This window comes from Crocodylus siamensis, chromosome 4 (genome assembly GCF_052110815.1).
Source record: "Crocodylus siamensis isolate JL-2025a chromosome 4, ASM5211081v1, whole genome shotgun sequence".
NCBI lineage: Eukaryota > Metazoa > Chordata > Crocodylia > Crocodylidae > Crocodylus > Crocodylus siamensis.
This window is the reverse complement of record NC_143398.1, coordinates 27423775-27435303: the sequence shown is the minus strand read 5'-3', so window position 1 is coordinate 27435303 and position 11529 is coordinate 27423775. Positions and strand designations below refer to the sequence as shown.

At 46.6% G+C, this 11529-nt stretch overlaps 1 pseudogene; it reads left to right on the top strand.

The window, feature by feature from the left end:
- The first annotated feature begins 7884 nt into the window (after positions 1 to 7884).
- Positions 7885 to 11529, top strand: part of LOC149865591 (fibrous sheath-interacting protein 2-like) — a 46528-nt pseudogene continuing 42883 nt past the window's right edge.

The following is an 11529-nucleotide window of genomic DNA, read 5'->3' as shown; positions in this document are numbered from 1 at the left end:
CTGGCCTGACAGGGAAAAGCCAATTCTCCGGTCTGTGTTAGGGTTATCATAGAGCTCTAATGCAGCAGGAGTGTGTGCACATGCCAAAGTCCTTCCCAGGATGGCTGTGCAGCACGCAACTGGGACAGTTTTACCTGGAGGCAGCAGTACCCAGTTGAGAAGTCCTTAAGTAAGTTAAGGCAGCACCAACAGTGGGTCTCAACCAGGGCTATCTCCACATTACAAAAATGGAGTGGAGGGATATTCTGGCTGTATAAAGGATGAGAACCACTGGTGATCCCCACAGGTGTTTATCTAATCTTTGCTTTAAAATATTCAATGCAAGAGGTTTCACAGTATCTCTAAGTGGCCTAGTTTCACCAAGCTAGCAGCTAGACAGATTTTATTACTATCCAGACTTCACTGTATTTCTTCTGGTCCTTCCCCCAGTCAATATGGAGAATAATTGATTACTGTCCTCTTTATAACAACTTTTTGTCCCTTTTAATTGTTTTCTTGTTTCTCTAAACATACCCATTCCTTCAACCTTTTTTCATAGTTCATGCTTTCTAAAACCCTTAGCATTCCTGTTGGTCTCCTCTGGACTGTCCAGCTCATCTATATCTACATCTTCTTGAAGTGTGCTGCCCAAAACCAAACTCAGTACTCCACCTGAGACCTCATGAGTGCTGAGTACAATAGAACAATTGCATACAACACTTGTTAAAACATATTAGAACGAGATCTGCCTCTTTTGCAAAATCATCACATTATAAATGCATATTCAGTCTGTGATCTACTACAACCTTCTGGATGTTTTTCTCAGTACTGCTGCATTGCTAGTTATACCTATTTTGTTGTTTTGCATTTGCTATGTCCTTCTTAAGTGTGGCACTTTGCACTTGTTTTAACTGAATTTCATGTTGGTGATTTCATACTCTCTTTCCAATTTGTCCAAAGTGCTTATAATCCCACTCATCTTAGTGTCATTCACAAATAAATAACATAATTATATATTCCATCATTCACTTTTTTGAAGAAAATATTGAATAAAACCAGGCCCAGGATAGATCCTATTTGAGATACTCTCCCAGTTTGACCATTGATAACTCCTCTTTGTCCACATGCTTAACAATGACTTCATTTATTACCCTGATTTTTTTATGAAGATGTCATGCAGGACAATGTCAAAACCCTTATTAAAGCCAGAATCTGTCATACCTACTGGTTATCCACTACCCTGGTCATCCAGCAAAAGGAAATTAAGTTACAGGTGACCCTCGTCATTCACGGGGAATATGTTCTCATATCCCCCGTGAATGGTGAAATCCGCAAATAAGGCACAGTAGTCATGAATGCCGTCTGCATTCATGAACTCAGTGCCCCGGTGGCTGGGGGGCGGGGGGTACATGGCTGCTCTGGCGACGGCAGGAGTGCATTGGCGGGAGCGCGGTGGCAGTGGCGGGATCCCAGAGGCAGCGGTGAGAGCCCGGCAGCGGCAAGCGCCGAGTTCCCGAAGAGCTACTTTAAGTGTATTTAAGAAGTGGGTTTGGCATTCGCAAATATTTAAAATCATGAATGCCGAACCTGAGAATAGTGAGGGTTTCCTGTAGTTTATCACACTCTCTTCTTGACAAATCTGTGTTGGTTATCGCATCACGTTTTATCCTGGGTGATTATAAACAGATTGCTTAATAATTTAGGTACCACTACCTTGCTAGGTACTGAAGTTAGACTAATTAGTCTGTAATTCCCTTGCTTTTCCTTTTTCTGTTTTTAAAGATATAGTCTATTTTTCCCTTTCTCCGCTCCTCAGTTTTCCTCTCTCATTCTCCATGAGTTATCAAAGATAGGTCCTTATGGTTCACAGTTCCTTTAGTATTTTAGGATGAATTCACCACTCCCTGCCCACTTGAAGGCATCTTTCTTATCTGAACATTTCTTAACCTGTCCTTTCTCCATGCTGGCCTTCACTCTTAGCTTTTGATTAAAGTTAATTTTGTTAAGCACATGAAGACTGAAGCACAGCAAAATAATTAATTTTGGAATCTGCACAGGGATGCTGCATATGTTGTCATTTTGTAACAATTGTAAAAGGAACACAGATGATATCAGTGAGTATTTCAAATTGAGCTCCTTCTTTCTCTCATCTGGGTGCATGTATGCACACAGGCACACACACACACATGCATGTGCACGCACTCCCATAGAATCCAGCAGTATCCCTCCACTCAGTTCAAATCCTTGAGTGGCCTTGCCTTTGCCTTCATTTTAGGGCAGTGCTAGGGGACTTAATGGTCTCTTGCTGTCCTAAGTGACTGGTGCCTCCTGGGGGGGTGTGGGAAGGGAGGGTTTCCCCAGTGGCCAGTCATTGACCCTGGAAGTGCCGGTGGCAAAACTGGAAGTGCCACCTGTGCTTCTCTCAATGCCCCCACTACCTGGCTGGCATCAATCTCGGGGGGGGAGGGGCACTGGTTGGCACTTCTCTTAGCACCCCCACTCCCCAGCCAGCAAGGACCAATCTTGGGTGGGGGGGAACATCCCCCCCATGTTCCCCTGTGCATCACCAATGTTTACTGTTAAACCTACCTGCCTTGGTGAAGTTCAAAGGAGCCTGCAAAAAATGCTGCATTGACTTTGTGGGCTCAGAACAAGCCTGTGTGCAGTGCTATGTGAATATGCACAGGCGAATGGTAGGGGGAGCACAGGGGGGCACGTGTCCCCACTGAGATTGGCCCCCGACTTGGCACTGCTTAGGATGGGGCAGGTTTTTTTTGTCACGTGGTCTGGTGGCATGTTGTGGGGGGCGGGGCACTAAGCCATGGCACAAAAGTATAGGAGTGGATATGGCCCACCCACAAATTGTGCCCTCCCCCCCTCCAACTCAGGAGGCATTAGTCACCCCTGTGAATATGGCTATGTTGCTTCTGGTCCTGAAGCCAGTGACATATCTGAGGATGGCATTACTTTGTGGTGTGTGGGCTGTTAGGCACAAAAGGCAACTTGCCCAAAGTTTCAAAGGTGACTGTAAAACAAGTGGGAAGAGAAATCAGATTCTGAGACAGTCCTGAACTTTAACCAATAGACCATCCTTTTTTCACCCACTAGTATTATTTGTTTTGCTTTTTCCTCTAAGAATACTAGTGCTGAAAGAGAAAAAGTCAGCCCACTAGGCATAAGCAAGGTAATATAGAAGTAGGTCAGCAACATTCCCTTTGATTTTACAGTATTATATCCTGAGAACGTTAGACTCTGATTACAACAATAAATATGATAATAGCCTTCATGCTGCATGTTAGTTTTCAATATACAAACTGAACACTGGGGGAAAAATATGTAAAGTAATTATACAGACTGGGGGATAATTTTATTTTAACAGCCTCATCTCTAAATCTTTTTTTTTGACTGGCTCCAATAAGGCAAAGATAATTGTTGTTCCAGGCCCTGTGGTTGAGTGGTAAACATCAAGTATTTAAAGTTGACTTATCTAATCATCTTGTAAAGAGATGATGATAAAAAGAAATGCTGAAGAGTTATTGCAAAGAAGCTAGCCAATCTTTCTCCAGTTAAAGTAATATTCCTGAAACTGTCCAGAACTTATCTATTGAGGATAGAAAAGCCATTTCTTACTTTGCAATTGTGTGAATTTTTTAGGGCATTTTCAGCATAAAAAGAAACAGAGATCTTTCTGTATGAGAACACTAGCAGCACTAGGAGGAGATTTGTTTGGCCATGTGCAGATGAAACGAGGGGCATGTGTGCACAGCACTTTAAAGGGGGTTAAATGCTTTTGCACCGCTTTAAGAGTATTGGTGTTTGCACACATCAGCAGCGTATTGCACGTAATTCCAGCTGCTGTAGCAAATTTGGTGGCATAATGTGCCTTAAATGACTTGGAGTGCAGCAAACTAAAACTCCTCCAAGGACATGGCCTCTGTTTGCTGCCCTACAGCCGCAGAGCAAAGCACCAAGCTCCATGTAGCTCAGGGGCTCTGTAGAAAGCCCGTGCAGGCAGCCTGGCAGCAGCCCAGGAAGGCAGGCTCTGCCCAAGAAAAAAAACCAAAACAGCAATCTTTTTTTTTTTCCTGGAACCTGCCTGCCTGCCTGCCTGAGCTGCACGGGTGCTTGGTGCTTCCCTCTGTGGCTGCAGTGCCCTCCGGGACTGTCTGAGCTGGGTGCCACCTTGCAGGGGGGACTGCCATGGAGGAAAGCACCAGCCCTCCCTCCCCCCCTGCATCCCAGGGACTGTTCTGACCACCAGCAGCTCGCCCTCCCCTCCCCGCCACCAGAATGGCAGGTAAGTGCATGGGTATGTGCACGACACTGGGGTTTACTTGGCCCTAAATTGAAGTGGTGTTTTTAAAAGCCCACCGCTTCAATTTAGGGCTCCCATTTTGTCTACACACGGCCTTTGTTTCTATGAAGGGTTCATTAAAAACCACAAGGTGGATGCAAATCTCCTCTGAGTACGTCTTTGAAATACACAGTGCAGAGGGAAGGAATCTCACTTTACAGACAGTGTGTTTTTACTGAGACAGAGGTGGTTTTCAGAGGTTTAAGTGCCAAAAAAAGAAGCCCAAGTGGGTCGTGGCATTGCCAGTGCACAGGCAGCCTATGGAGTGGAAAAACAATAGGAGTATGTCCTGATGTTAAAGAAAAACAGAGGCCATGTTCATACTTCCTTTGAAGTGAGCTTAGGGGTACCGAAGAGAGATTATCCATACCAGTCCCACATACTCCTGGCTCTGCTTAATTTATGGAGTGTGGACCATAAGGAGGAACAGCCATGTTAGGACCGCTGGGATCCAAACCCAGAGTGGCAAAGGCAGCAGACAAAGGTAAAGGCTACAGCACCACTAAGTCACATGCTAGCCCCAGCCCAACCTGGTCCCTCCCATGAGACCATTGATGAGGAGTCAGGTGACCAGAAGGAACCTATGGGAACCAAAAACCTCTGACAGGGGGACTATAAAACCCCTCCTACGTTCTGTGGGACTTGTCTCAGAAACAACACTCTTGTGTTTACTCCTTGGACTCCTGCCCGATCCCAGCCTTGTTGAAGTCCCTGCTGTGTTTGGACATCCCGGCTCTGATCTATGGTACTGTCTCAGTCTTCAGCCTGATGATTCTGACCGCAATGGACACCTGGTGACCAAGCCTGCCTACAGTAACTTGTTAAGTGACCACGTGTGGGAAGCCATACAGACATGCCCATAGACAACCTGGTTGCTCTTTTGCTTAGGTTGCTGAGCCTTGCTGGTAGCTTTAGCTGTAGGAGTCCTGTCAAGAGTTCCAACCACGCACAAAATAAAGTGAAACTGGATTTGTTTTTAAAAAGTAGCTTGCATTTTTTAGTTGCAAGTTGCATGTTTTGGGGCTTGTTCTTCTGTGTGTCACTAATTTTGGGTGCTTATTTGAATAAAATAGCTTAATAGCATCTTTTACCAACAACAAGGGTGTCAACAATCTGGTCTGTGGGCTGGACCCAGCCCACAGAGCCTATCATCTGGCTGGTGGTATGGGTCTTAGAACAGACCTGCATGCTGCATGCTCCAGATCACCCCATGGGGCTGAATGTAATGTATGTGCTACATGTGATACAGAAGGCAGGATCCATTGTGTGCTGTATGTGGCAGAAAGCCACTTTGGTTTCTCCCCAAAATCTCTGCCCTGTGACAATGTGATTAGATGGGCCAGCGCAGAGGATTCACACCTCACACCTCAGCCTGTCTCTTTCAGTAACCTGAGCTGGCTGAATTCCTGAGGGAGGGGGGGAACCTGCTCCCTCTGCCTACGGGACTGGCATCAGTTACCTGGGTGAGGGGTTTCTACCTGGGAAGCTGGAATATGCCCGGTAACAGGTGATGTATTTCAAATTGGTTGGCTGATGGGGAGGAAGAACCGGCACCACACTTACAGGTTGGGGAACTCCCCTCTTGCCAGCACGGAGACGGAAAAGGATCTTGGAGTCGTCATTGACTCCACGATGAACATGGCCCGGCAGTGTGGGGAGGCAGTCAAGAAGGCCAACCGTACCCTGTCATGCATCCACAGATGCATCTCAAGTAGGTCCAGGGAGGTGATCCTCCCCCTCTATGCGGCACTGGTCAGGCCGCAGCTGGAGTACTGCGTCCAGTTCTGGGCGCCACACTTCAAGAGGGACGTGGACGATATGGAAAGAGTTCAGAGGAGGGCCACTCGTATGATCAGGGGTCAGCAGGGCAGGCCTTATGAGGAGAGGCTACGGGACCTGAACCTGTTTAGCCTCCACAAGAGAAGGTTAAGGGGGGACCTTGTGGCCTGCTACAAACTGGTCAGGGGGGATCAGCAGGTATTGGGGGAGTCCCTGTTCCCCCGTGCGCTGCCAGGAGTGACCAGGAATAACGGTCACAAGCTGGCGGAGGGTAAGTTTAGATTAGATATTAGGAGGCGCTACTTCACAGTCAGGGTGGCTAGGGCCTGGAACCAGCTTCCAGGGGAAGTGGTGCAGGCTCCTAGCCTGGGGATTTTTAAAAGGAAGTTAGATGAGCACCTTGCCGGGGTCATCTGACCCCGGTGCTCTTTCCTGCCAAGGCAGGGGGTCGGACTAGATGATCTACCTAGGTCCCTTCAGACTCTAGCTACTATGAAACTATGAAACTGGGGCTGACCTCCACTGGACCAGGTGAATGAGGTCACAGGGGCTATATAAGTTGTGGTGGGGGAAAGAGGTGGTCTCTCTCTACAGCCATGAGGTGAGGCAGCAGCCAAGCAGGGGACACAGAGGAGCCTTGCCATCTGAAACTGTCTCTCTCTCACCCCAAAACTCACGAGCTAGAAACTGCCTGCTTTCAGAGGGGAATTGCACCAGCCTCTGGAAGATGCTTGTGAGTAAGCTACTTGAGATCTGATTAGATATTTAGCGGGCAGTAACTCAGATGCGTAATCAAAAGTCTACCTCAGCCACACTGTTTGCTCTTCAGGATTTCTAAGATATTGCTCAATCCTGTACCCTAGTTTACCCTACCCCTTGTAATCAATAAAGTTCTCCTTTGTGACCGGTGTGGGAGACTTATTGAGGGGTGGGTCTAGTTTATGCCTAAGAGACCCCTTAGGTCTGTGGACTAAGGGAGACTTTACTTTTTGGCCCCTGACTTGGGGAAGTGCCCCAAGTGCCTGTACCGGGTCGAGTACCCATTGGACTATTAGGCCTGTGTTTCCCCGAGGACACAGGGCCGAGACAGTCCCTTCTCGGGGTGGTGGCGGCTACGTTACCCCCAGACTAGTGAGTGTGCTCCGGGAGAGGGGTCGGCCGAGCATAAGGCACCCTTAGGGAGGCATTCGGAGCCTGGAAGGTGGGTGGGTGCAGGGAGGTGGGCGGCTCAACACAGGAGCGCCCCCTACTGGCCCGCCACACGTGGTGGGAGAGGTGGGATACGGATACCCTGCTGTTTTACCAGCATTATTTGGGAAGAGTAATAGAGTCACTGAAATTCCTTTAGCAAACAATTTCTAATTTGGCATCGGGTTGACTGGATATTATAGATAGCCAGGATGGCAGAGCAGTATGCCCAAAAGACCGTGCCTGAGCTGAAAGAGCTGGCGAAAGAGAGAGGCCTTCACATGAAGAAAGGGCTAAAGAAGGAGGAACTGATTAAACTCCTGTGAGACAATGACTCAGCCATAGAGCAACCTCCACACACACCAACTCCTGAGTCCTCCCCAGAATCACAGCGCCGCATGCCAAGTTCGCTGTCCTCGGGGAGATCAACCCCTACGGAGGAGCGACAGGGCAAGCTCAAGTATGAGCTGGAGCTGAAAAAGATGGAGTTGGAGTTGAAAAAGATGGAGATGGAGGCCCAGCGTGAGAAGGTACAGCTGGAGAAGGCAAAGATGGAGATGGAGGCCCAGCGTGAGAAGGCAAAGATGGAGATGGAGGCCCAGCGTGAGAAGGCACAGATGGAGAAGGCAAAGATGGAGATGGAGGCCCAGCGTGAGAAGGCACAGATGCAGATGGAGATGGAGTTGAAAAAGAGGGAGATGGAGGCCCAGCTGGAGCTGAAAAAGATGGAGCTGGAGGAGAAGACAGCACAGCGAGAGGCACCCAGTCAGCAGCCCAACGGGGGAGGTGAGAGCCCTCCGCGAGCACCCGGGGAACGCCCCAAACCAAATTCCTAGCCTTTGCTCGCTACCGACCCGGAGATGACCCCAACATATTCCTCAGAATCTTTGAAAGGCAAGCCCAACGGTTAAAGGTGCCCGAGGAGGAGTACATGCTACACATCGCCGTTTTGGTAGATGGCGACCTGGCAGTGGTCCTGAACAGCTGCCCACAGAAGCAGCTGAAAACTATGATACCTTTAAGCGGGCTGTGGCTTCAAGGTTCAAGTTAGGACTGGACTATTTTCGGAAAAAATTCCGGAATCTCGTCCCACAGTCCAAGAAGTCAATGACTAATTTTATGACCCTGTTGTGGGATGCACGCATTAAATGGGCGGACGGAGCCAAGGCTGACACTAGAGAGAAGCTGCTCCATCTTATGGCGCTGGACCAATTTTACTACCGATGTCCAAGGGAGATTAAAACCCTAGTCAAAGACAGGGGCCCCAAAACCAGCCCTGAGGCCGCTGAAATTGCGGATCAGCTGTTGCTTAACCGGGAAGGGTCAGACAAGAAGCCTCCCTACTCTGGGAAGGAAAATAAAGGGTTCCAAAGAGGGGGGAAGGGAGGGCCAGGTCCAAAAGGGGAAAAGGGGCCATCTCAGATGGAGCGTAAGGAGACCCCTGATTCGACCAAACCTCCCAATTCGGAAAAGAGGGGGTGCTATAACTGCGGGGAGCCGGGCCACATCAAGCCCAACTGCCCAAAGTTAAGCTTGATTCAGCATGCAGGACTGATTTGTGAGCCTGATCTGGCCCATGGATCAACCCCGCTTTGTTCATCCAGGCCACAGAGCCTAATGTGTTTGGCACCCCTGACCTACAGTGATCAGCTTTGTTTAATGCAAACTATATGCCATTCAGCAAAAACGAATCCCTCTCAGAACCACACGTCCTCAATGGAGTGGGTGAAATACAGCAGAGAGTAGGAACAAGTGATAGACTTAAAAGATGAGGTAAAGCCCATGGTAGGAAACAACAGCGAAACTGGCTGCAGGTATTATACATGTGAGCTTTATTTGCACCAATCTGCCCTTCTTCAGGACACAGGAATGACAAATGAAAGATGGATGTGGCACCATTTGCTTTAATCTGCCTACTAATGTTGGATTGACAGCGTCAAAACCTTCTGCTTGACTGTAAACCAAGCAGAGCTTATATTCAACTGTTGCTACCCAGTGTTTAGTCCTGTTGATCACCTAGAGATACTGGGACTGTACAGATATACCAACTAATCAACAGGGAAGGAGGACAAGCTGGTAAAGCCTATTCTGCTATCAGTCACTAGATGGCTCTCTATTTACAAGAGCTATATACAGGCACTGTACCCTATTGCAGAATATTAAGTGGCATTTTCAGCTTAGCAAGGCTAACCAGCAATATATTGCAAACCTATCAATAAAATGTATGTCCAGTGCCTAAAAATAGTTCTGCAAGAAGCAAGAAGCTATTCCAAATCAACTCTGGTAGTGCTTATAAAGTGCTAGACTGCCTCCAGTCTCTTCATTTTTTTCAGTCATTTAGATCAAGAATTTGTTTTAAAGAAGTGTCACCTTACCCGATAGTGAATGTCTTGAGGTCAACTCCAGTGAACCAGCCAGGGGTTTGCTCCATTTGTTGGGTCTGGAACTCTTTTTACTGTTGGTTTAGCAGATGCGAAGTTTGATAAGGCTGTTGAAGCTAATCTGAAAGAATACTAGACTTTCCCCTTGAAGCTACTGAACAAGTACAATCAAGACTTTCAGCATTTAATAAGCTGCGGACCTCCACATCAGCATTTAGCTCAGCTCTTACTTTTATAGGTCAGACCTAAACTGCATGATGAGTATTTTCATGATGAGGACAGCTTAGGAGATTTGGATTAATATCAAGCCATCAGTTTTCAACTTGATGGCCTCAGGAGGAGAACCAGGTGAGCAGTGATTTACTGACAAAGCCTCTTAGTAATACTGATGAAGAATGAGTGCTCTGTTATGGGTTAAGAAAACCAGGGATTTGCTGTAAAGATCTTGTCCCAAGGACAGATATGTTTTAGCACACTGCAAATTCAGCAAGGCAGCAGAAACAATGGGAGCTGGAGGCAGTAAGAACAAGCTTTTATAGTAAGAGTAAAAGTCTTGGTATTTGATTAGTTATGCCCAATGTATGATAAAGACATTTATATTTTGTATCATGATTTGTTTTACACATGCAGGAGAACCCACAGTTTTCATAGGGATTGTTCACTAGCTATTTAATTTGCCCACCAAGAGACCCAAATTTGGACTATTAGCAATGAATTCTGGGTTTTGCTGGTAAAAAAAGAACAAGTTCCAAATGTAAACATTACAACATGTATAAAGCCTGATAGTGAGAATTATACATGAGGAACACTTCCTGGATGGCAGTCACTTTAAAGGTTATGGATGTGGCTATGCATAAATATCTAGGATCAGCTAGCCAGTAAAGGTATGCTCCAAAGGCGTTTATGGACTCTCAGACCTATTTTGCCTTCACTGCACAGAGCAGGAAGATCAAAATGAATTCTCCAGTTTATTCTGGAGAATTCAGGTTGACTGTTTTGACATGTTTTTAAAGGACTGGCCTACCCTGACGACAATTTGTGAAACAAACCAGGATAAAACAGGTGGAATGCTCACAGCCAAAGTAGTCAACATTTGACTAAAGAGAAATACAGAGGATGTGCTGAGGATATGTTAAATACAGAAGCGGATTTTCATAGTTTGGATAAACTGCAAGAGGCTGGTTGCTCTATTCTTGAGAGTTTTTTTCTAAATTCCAACAAAAAACATTGCAGACTGAAGTACCCGAACTTGAACTATAGGTAGTGAAGGTGCAAATGGATCAAGCAGTTACTTCACCTCATTTTAAAGCCACTGTCCTCAGTAGAAATTCCCAGACTGGATGCCTGCCTAGATAGGAAGGGGCTGTTATGATCTGGGCATCTAATAACTGAACAGTCAGTCATGCCACTCATAATCAGTTTTAGGGTTGAGGGTAAGCCATGCAGTTTTAGGGCTGATGGCAAGCTGTGCTCATTAGCTGCTCAGGTTTTCAACAGCTAAACTAAGCAACTAAACTGGTAGGACATGATGGTTAAGCAACTGGAATACAAAGGCGTTTATGTCAAGATTGGGTTGCAGTTCTTACTTGCTGGGTGTGTGAGTTCGATGCTGAATTATATAAGGACTGAATTAAGCACAGGCTCAGACCTGGATGTTCAATTTAAAACTTTTATTGTTTCACAAAGTCATAAACTAAAGGACGTCTGTTGGTTCACGAAGTTCCCAAAAAGCCCTTGCTCTCTAACCTGGAGGCTAGATGAGGCTGCCTGTTTCAGTAGTCTCAGAACTGGTCAACAGCTCATTTAAAAGGAGTCCCTTATCTTTTTTTAGACAAAAGATACAAAACT